Genomic DNA, 8,233 nt, shown 5'->3' on the forward strand with positions numbered 1-8,233 from the left:
CTTTCCTGGGTTGCTCTTTTGTTCTAAGGAATCCGCATCAGCAGAGTCACTGCAAACATAGATGAATCAACTAGCAGAAGGTGCCCCTTTCTCCCAGCAGACATGATCTTGACCAAAGCACATAGTACAGTGAGTGGACTGGGGTTTGTAATATACCCCCACTTGTTCCCTGACCAGGGACTCATACAGTAAGCAACCTGCACAACTTTAGGCCACAGCCCTGCACAGGAACTGGAAACAGAATCAAGCTGAGTCAGCTTCTACCTGGAAGATATTTTTGACTCTGTGCCAACAAAGTATGTTTTTGTTTAACAGATAGCACATACACACACATATCTGATATGTAACAAAGACAAAGAAATGATTTATAGAAGTCAGAGGTAAATGAATTTCCAGTTAAAAATAAAAACAGATACCCACTTCATACAGTATAGCAATAACAAATAAGATAATACACATCATGCACAGAGCACAAAGCCTGGTGTGACTCATTCTGTAAAATATTGGTTCTCTGCCATTTCCCTTGAAACTATTTAGATAAGCTGCTGTTACAGTGGTAATTTTTTAAAAATCCAAGTCTTTATTGCCCTAAATTGCAAAGCTTTCATATTTTCCCACTTAGGAACAAACTAGACTCCCTCCCTCACTATCATCCTCTCTACTAAGTACGTTTTAGAGTAGCAGGCAGCATGCCATAGACTCTGAACCCATCTGGAAGAACTGTAAATTAGTTTTGTATGATATGTTAGTACAAAACTCAAAGCCAGCTCTGACTTTACATTCTATAATAAAACTAAAATTTGGCCCATGTTTGCAAAAATTTTGCCAGCATTTGCTATGGGTCTGTGATTGTCATTAATCCATAGATATGAACCCATCTCAAAGATGAAAGATTCCAGATCTGCTGAGAGCTGAGCAAAAATCAGGCATATATCCTAAATGTCACTTTGAACACCGTCCCCCCAAAAAATGAAAAGTTGATGCACAACACTGTGCAGGAAAACTGTGCAGAGTCATATCTTTGAATGAATTTGGGTCACAGTCCTTCCTGTATGCAGTGCCATCTCTTCCAGATGAACCGCAGAAACAGATCAGTTGTTTTGAATGTTTACCATGTCTTCTGGGGCAGCCATGAGCTCTCTCCTTCCCTATGGCTTTCTAGTTTAAAAAAAAAAAAAATGTAAATGTGTAGAGAATTCACCTGCCATATCTTGACCATATTAAAAGGCAGGGTAAGAAGACAGCATGTACTGTTAATTTGCTCAATCCTGCCCTTGATTACCACAGTGGCACAGAGTGACGCTGTTTCTAAAACAGTCTTCATCTTCTATCCAAGGTTGTAAACCTCTCCAAACTTCTGAGCCCTGGAATTTCACAAGTAAGCAATGACCCCCAAGGTGTATGTTTATATTTTATTAAAATGTCATATAACCAGATTTTTCTGACCTGGTATAGCTTTAACTAGAGACAATTTCTAGATGATGAAATTCAAGGCAGTGACCTAACATGCGGTATTTTAAATAACAGGAAATTGTACAAATCAGAGAAATACTACCATAAAGACAAGTTTGAAAGTAATAGAGGACATTGTACAGAATATAGGTAAAATACTAGAATTAGGCAACCCAAATCAGAATGAAAATGTATACAAAATAACAGAGTACAAATATTCTAACTAGGGAAACAAAAATAGACTCTTTTAAGAACAAGGAGGGCTTCCCTGGTGGATTAGATGGTCAAGAATTCACCTACAATGTAGGAAACCTGGCTTCGATCCCTGGGCTGGGAAGATTCCCTGGAGTAGGAAATGGCAACCCACTCCAGTAATCTTGCCTGGGGAAAGCCATGGACAGAGGGGCCTGGCAGGCTGCAGTCCATGGGGTCACAACGAGTTAGACACAACTGAGCGACTAACACACAAGAACACAGCAGGGGAGGGAAAGATAAGAGAAAACAAGCTAAGTTCTCTTTGGGTTCCTCTGAGACCAGATCATCGAAGGTACCGAGCAGAGAGGAAAACAAAGGACTTCCCTGGTGGTCCAGTGACTAGGACACCGGTTTCCACTGTAGGGGGCACAGGTTTGATCCCTGGTTGGAAAACTAAGATTATGCATGCTGCCTGGCTCAGCTGAAAAACAGAAAAAGAAAATTTAAAAAAAGAGAGAGAGAGAGAAGAAAACAGGACCCAAGCTTTGCTTCCATCCTTCAACTCTCACCCAAACATTGTATATTCCTGCCATCTGGTTGACTTTTAGTTCTGATGAAGGACACAAGTGTCTCTTTTCAAACTACTGCAAATCTCAAACTTCATCTGCACTCACAACCATAGGTAAAGCAGTGACCACTACTGTGATGCTTAAAAAAACAAGTTTCAAAAATAAATATATAAATAATCTTAATTAAATCTCATTGTTTGCATGTGACTCATCTGCCCTGCCATACACATTAAACCCCAAATTTAGGTCAGCTCATTGTTTTGTAATCCACAGTTTCTAGACCAGCACCTTGAGTAAACAAAATGTTTCAATATTTATTCATCTATTTTCCCCACAGCCAAATATTTTCCTAAATTCAAAATTATCATTTAGTTAAGAACAAATTGAGAGCCATTTAAAATGCAGAAGAGAACGATTTCAGCACCATTCTGTTTTCCCCTGCATGTATCTCTGCATTCATTCAGTCCACAATGAAAAAGGTATCTTGCTAAATGTGCCCAGGATACCAGAGTCAAGACAAGGTGTCTGCCCACTAGAATCTAGTTAGGGAGATAACACAGTGAGCGAATGATGGAAACAATGTTGTTTTTCATTGTTAGTAGTTTGGGCTCTAAAATGGTCTGGAAAAAGAGGGTGATGGATTCTAGATCAGGAATTGGCTTCCTTCTGCAGATCCAGGACCTTGGGGTTTCCAGGGGAGATATGATCACAGAAATGTGCTAGCTGTGTAAATGCACATGGTCTTCATGACTCAGGGATTTTATCAATTTCAAGATTGATCCCCATGCACATGGCAGATGCTCTATACTTACTGCTCAAAACAAAGGTGGGCCAAGACAGACAACTACTGAGCTATAAGCTCTTGTGAGTAAGTGATGATAGTCCGACTCTTTGCGACCTCATGAACTGTAGACTGCCAGGTTCCTCTGTCCGTGGAATTCTCCAGGCAAAAACACTGAAGTGAGTAGCCATTCCCTTCTCCAGGGGATCTTCCCAACCCAGAGATTAAACCCAGGTCTCCTGCATTACAGACAGATTCTTTACCATCTGAACCATCAGGCAAGCCTCTCTGAGTAGCCTATAAAAGCAAAAATATGGATAATGACTACTTTTCTGAATAAACAATCCAGCTTCCCAGTTAGCCTTCTTGGGGTACCCTAAGAGTCAGGCAGGCCCAAGGCAATCTCACTGTACCATGTCAATTCCAAGAGAGACAGTCCACTAAAATATAGGCTAGGAGGATAGAATATTGGCTGAATTATCTCTGCACTATTCCCAAGGCCTAGACAAAGTCTGAAGCATAGCGCCCTAAAGGAAGTTTGTTAAGTGAATAAATAAATTAATGAATCAAGATAGGACCTAAAGCATGGCTCTAAAGCGAAGACATTAAACACAGACCAGAGGTCACACAAAGTATAAAGAGTCTTCTATCTCCTCTATTCAAATCGAAATTTACACCACCCCCTCTTAAAAAGGAACTTGGTCCAATACAATCCTTGGTATTGACCTTTTTTCTTGGAATGAATGAGAAGAGAAATCAGAGCTCTCCTTAGAGTAGGGGAGTATGTACGATAAATTTATTTTAAAAGTATGCTCAAAGTATTGCTGGGAATACAGTAGAAAACAGGAGAATACACTTCCTTCATTTGGCCTTAGGGTTAAAGAAGGCTTCTTGGAAGTGGGGCCATTTGAGCTATTTACATTCCATGTGAACCACAAACCCTGCTCTTTAGAAGTACTTTGCTCTGGGACTTCAAGAGGATAGCAATGAGAAAGATGACTTCATACTTTCCCCTATGAAAAAAGAAAGAAAAAAAACACACAACAACAAAATTGTCACAGGCATCAGAGACTATTTCCTGATGATCTAACACTGAACTATGCATGCTAGCAGTTTACTCAGTGATTCAAGAAGAAAGAAAAAAAACTAAGAAAGGAAATATGGCAGAGAATATGGATTTGGAATTTAACTTTGCTTGTGAGTCTACTATGAAAGAATGAGAGCTACTTTTCCTTAATCTTCGTCTCAAGGGAAAAGCAAGGATTTGTAACCTAGATGTCAACCCAAGGAAGAGAGTTTCAGATGTTTAGGTTTTCAAAGTAAACAACTGAATCATTCAAGACGGGAAAAGTTCAGAAGTTTCTGAAAGACATGACTCTATCCCAGTGGACTCGATGCCCCGGCAATGTGGGGGTGCTACTGAGGTAACATGAAGCCTAGGTCTAAAACCTGGGCCCTGCAACTCAGCAGAGACTAAAGATCTTGTGGCCAAGTTTCACATGTACACTGTGCCACCAAACCTATGCTTTTCAATGAGCCACTTCAGCAGCCAGACCAGAGGCCCTTCCTCAGGTTTTCTGGAAGGTATAAGACCCTCAAAGTACTCAAATGACCAAAAGAAGTTGCAGGGCAAAAACAGATGAGATTAAATTCTCAACATCTTTGCTGGGTCAGGAGGGAACACAGCCAAATTTATTTGAACATGAAGAAATACAATACTTCCTGCTCCCAGAGTTGAGGAGCCAATTCATACTCATTTTATATGTTTGACCAAGGTTCAGAAACAAAATCAACCTTTTAAAAAACAAAACCAAGCTCCTAGATCTTTGTAAATGAGTGGCAGGACTTCACATTTTGCAGAGCACCCATATTTACCTCAGACACAGCCAGTCAACTGGAAAACCAGCCAAGCTTGATAAGTTTACCCAGTTCCTAACCTTTCCAGACCCTGGAAGAATGTCTGTCTCAAGCAGTTTCAGTTACTGGCCTGAGATGACCCAAGGACTTCCTCCCACTAATAACCATTCGAAAAGAAGGGGGCAAAAATCCACATGCTGAAATGCCCTCCTTGGCCAATCTCCCATTTAACTGTACAAATAGGAACAGAGTAGCTAATGTTTAAATGGAACTAATGTTACCTGTCAGTGTTAAAACTCATGTTTTGTGTTTTGTTTTTTCCAAAGACTATATTAACACTGTCTATAGGTAGCAAGAGCTCAATAGTTTCATTTCACTTTTCTAGATAGCAGGCATTCATTGATTCTTGAATGTTTGATGTCAGGCAGAATTTCTGGCTTACTGTGTTTGATAGAAAGAAAAGAACTCTGGATCAAAACAGAAGGGGAATTGCAAAATGAATTCCAATGAAACATGAGCAAGGAAGTACATCTAAGTAGGTTTTGTTATGACTTAGCATTCAAGGGATAGGGAAAAAAATAAAAAGCAAGTATCCAATGGTTAGATGAAGACTTTTCAGCTCTTCTGTCCTGTGGTCAATCTGCCAAATGCTTTTTTTCCTTCTCTAATCCCATTTTTTAATATCTCATAATTCAAACCTGATTGATCACTTAGTCACATCAGCCTAAACTCACAGACCAATTAAAACAGAATACTTATGGTAGAGAATCAGGCTTTCAGAGAGCCATCAGCTGCTAGGTTCTAAACATTCCACTAGTCTCATTTCAAGGGCTATGATCCTCCAGGCATGGTTTGATTTTTCAAAGGGGACACATTGCTACTCAGAAGGACTTCTCAGGACACTGTGGGGAAAAAAAGGAGTAAAAACCAGAACAATCTGACAAAAATAGAATGCCTTGTCACCCAAACCCTGAGGCAACTCACACATATGGTGCCGTATTTTAAACATGAAGAAATAGACACTGTCTTACCCGCCTGGTGCTATTAGGATAGCAACTTCAAGAGAGCACATCCTTCCTGGTAAATGTCTGTGGAGCAGTGTTGTGCTAAGGGAGTCTCTTAGGGGATTGCTGGCAAGGCTGCACGGGGCAGTGGTGTAGGTTCTGTGGGGCATCCCCTGAGGGGCCGGGCAGGGGGCTGAGATGGTGCTCAAGGCACAATGTACCCCGACGAGAGGCTCAATTAGCCTGTAGGAAGGGGACCTTTCCCTACTTGGTCCACAGAAGAGCCACATATCTGCAGTTTGTCTAGAGGGGATGCATTTCCTTATCTGCAAAAAGGCACTGTATGTGCTAACAGCTTGGGAGCTAGGTAAGAAATGGGATGGATAATGATATATCGTCCAAAAACCTGACAATGCTGAGACGAGAGGAACCGTCACTTTTAGGTTATTATTATTCAGTCATTCAGTCATGTCTGACTCTGCAACCCCATAGACTGCAGCATGCCAGGCTTCCCTGTCCTTCACTGTCTCCCGAAGTTTGCTCAAAATCATGTCCATTGAGTCCATGATGCCATCCAACCATCTCATCCTTTGTCACCCCCTTCTCCTCCTACCCTCCATCTTTTTTAGCATCAGGGTCTTTTCCAATGAGTTGGCCCTTCTCATCAGATGGCCAAAGTATTGGAGCTTCAACTTCAGCATCAGTCCTTCCAATGAATATTCAGAGTTGATTTCCTTTAGGATTAACTGGTTTGATCTCCTTGCTATACAAGGAACTCTTCAAGAGTCTTCTCCAGCACTACAGTTCAAATCTCTTGTTCACTTTAGCTCCTAAAGCCCCACCCATCTGCAACCCTGGGATATTGGAGCTTTTGGAAAAAGCCAAGCAGAGATTTGATGCCAGCTCTAGGTTTCCTTCAGGAGAGGGTAGGAGTACAGAGAAGAGGGGGAAGGGCTGACATGTTTCATGTCTAAACTTTATGACGTTTGAGGGCAGGAACTGTGTCTTATTCACTATTGTATTCTTAGTACCGTGCATGCAACAAACCTGTGTGGAAGGAATGCACTCAAAGCCATTTTATTTTATCTTGCTTGTGTTTTCAGTAACAGAGAGATGGTTAAACCTATCTGTATTTATTTATTTTTTAATATCCACAAAATTCAATCCTATGTTAATCTGGGAAATAAGGCACCTATGTGAACATTTTTTCAAATCTTTTAAAGGATCATAGGACCTTAGCGCTAAAAGTGTCTTAGTCTAATCTGCTTAGTTGCAATAAAGGCAGCAGTGGTCTAGAGAGTTGAAGTGGCTTGTCATTGATTTCAAAACCAGTTGGAGGCAAAGCCAGAACTGGAGCTCAGAACAATAGATCCCCAAACCCAAAGTCTTTCTCCAAGATCTCTTGCCCTGAGACTAAGAGATTAGGCACATATAAGCCTCTAACATGAGTGTTGTCTGCTGTGTTAGGCAGTCAGCCTCCCGCGCTGAGAAGGTCGCACCTTTGCAAGCACCACCCCCATTTCCCTAGTGCTGACTCTGCCACTACACAATCAGCTGTATGTTTGTGTACTCTACACACTCCTGGACTCAAAAGTGAGTAATCAGATAGCAATCTTAAAACATTTACATAAATGGGCCCCAAAGAAAATACCTACTAGTCTGTCACTTTCAATTTCTTTGTGAAATGAGCCATGGAACTTTGAAAAACGATCAACACTGCAGAGCACGTAAATGTGTCATACACCATCGTTTAACATTGGAAGGGCTAGGTCAGAGCAGTAATAAACTGGGAAGCCCCATGGAGTCATAGGAAAGTGGTCTGGTTTTGCAAACATCGTGCATCACAGACACTGAGGAGACCCACCATAAGGTAGCCAGGATGAAACAAAAGTCATTTCTTTCTTGGGCAAAGTATTCCAGTGACTGCCGTAGAACAAGGTGGAAATTGTTCCTAAAGAATGCTGGATTCCAGACAACCAGGGAATAACATTTTAAAGGGTAACTTTGTCTAGGGAGGAAGTACAGATTTTCTGACCTCCATTTCTAATAACTGGAATGGCACGTGTGTCTGGTAACTCAAAAGGGAAGACCATTATAATAGATGGAACATTTTAGTCAAATAATTACAAGCCATCCCTTACTCAGGCAAAGGAACCAACTGGTTGGGTGTGGTAGGAAAGTGAAAATTCAGAATCTCAATCACATGGGGTCACACAGGCATTTTTGGCACAACATGAACTTGAAAAATATAATAAAGAAAAAATCTACACCAGGCAACAGATTTATGGGCTGAAAATGTCCCTTTGCCCTTAAAAAGACTTCTGGAAATAGATTTTCATTATATTTTGGACAACATAATGTTCTATCTTTTGTAT

This window comes from Bubalus bubalis, chromosome 1 (genome assembly GCF_019923935.1).
Source record: "Bubalus bubalis isolate 160015118507 breed Murrah chromosome 1, NDDB_SH_1, whole genome shotgun sequence".
NCBI classification, from domain to species: Eukaryota; Metazoa; Chordata; class Mammalia; order Artiodactyla; family Bovidae; genus Bubalus; species Bubalus bubalis.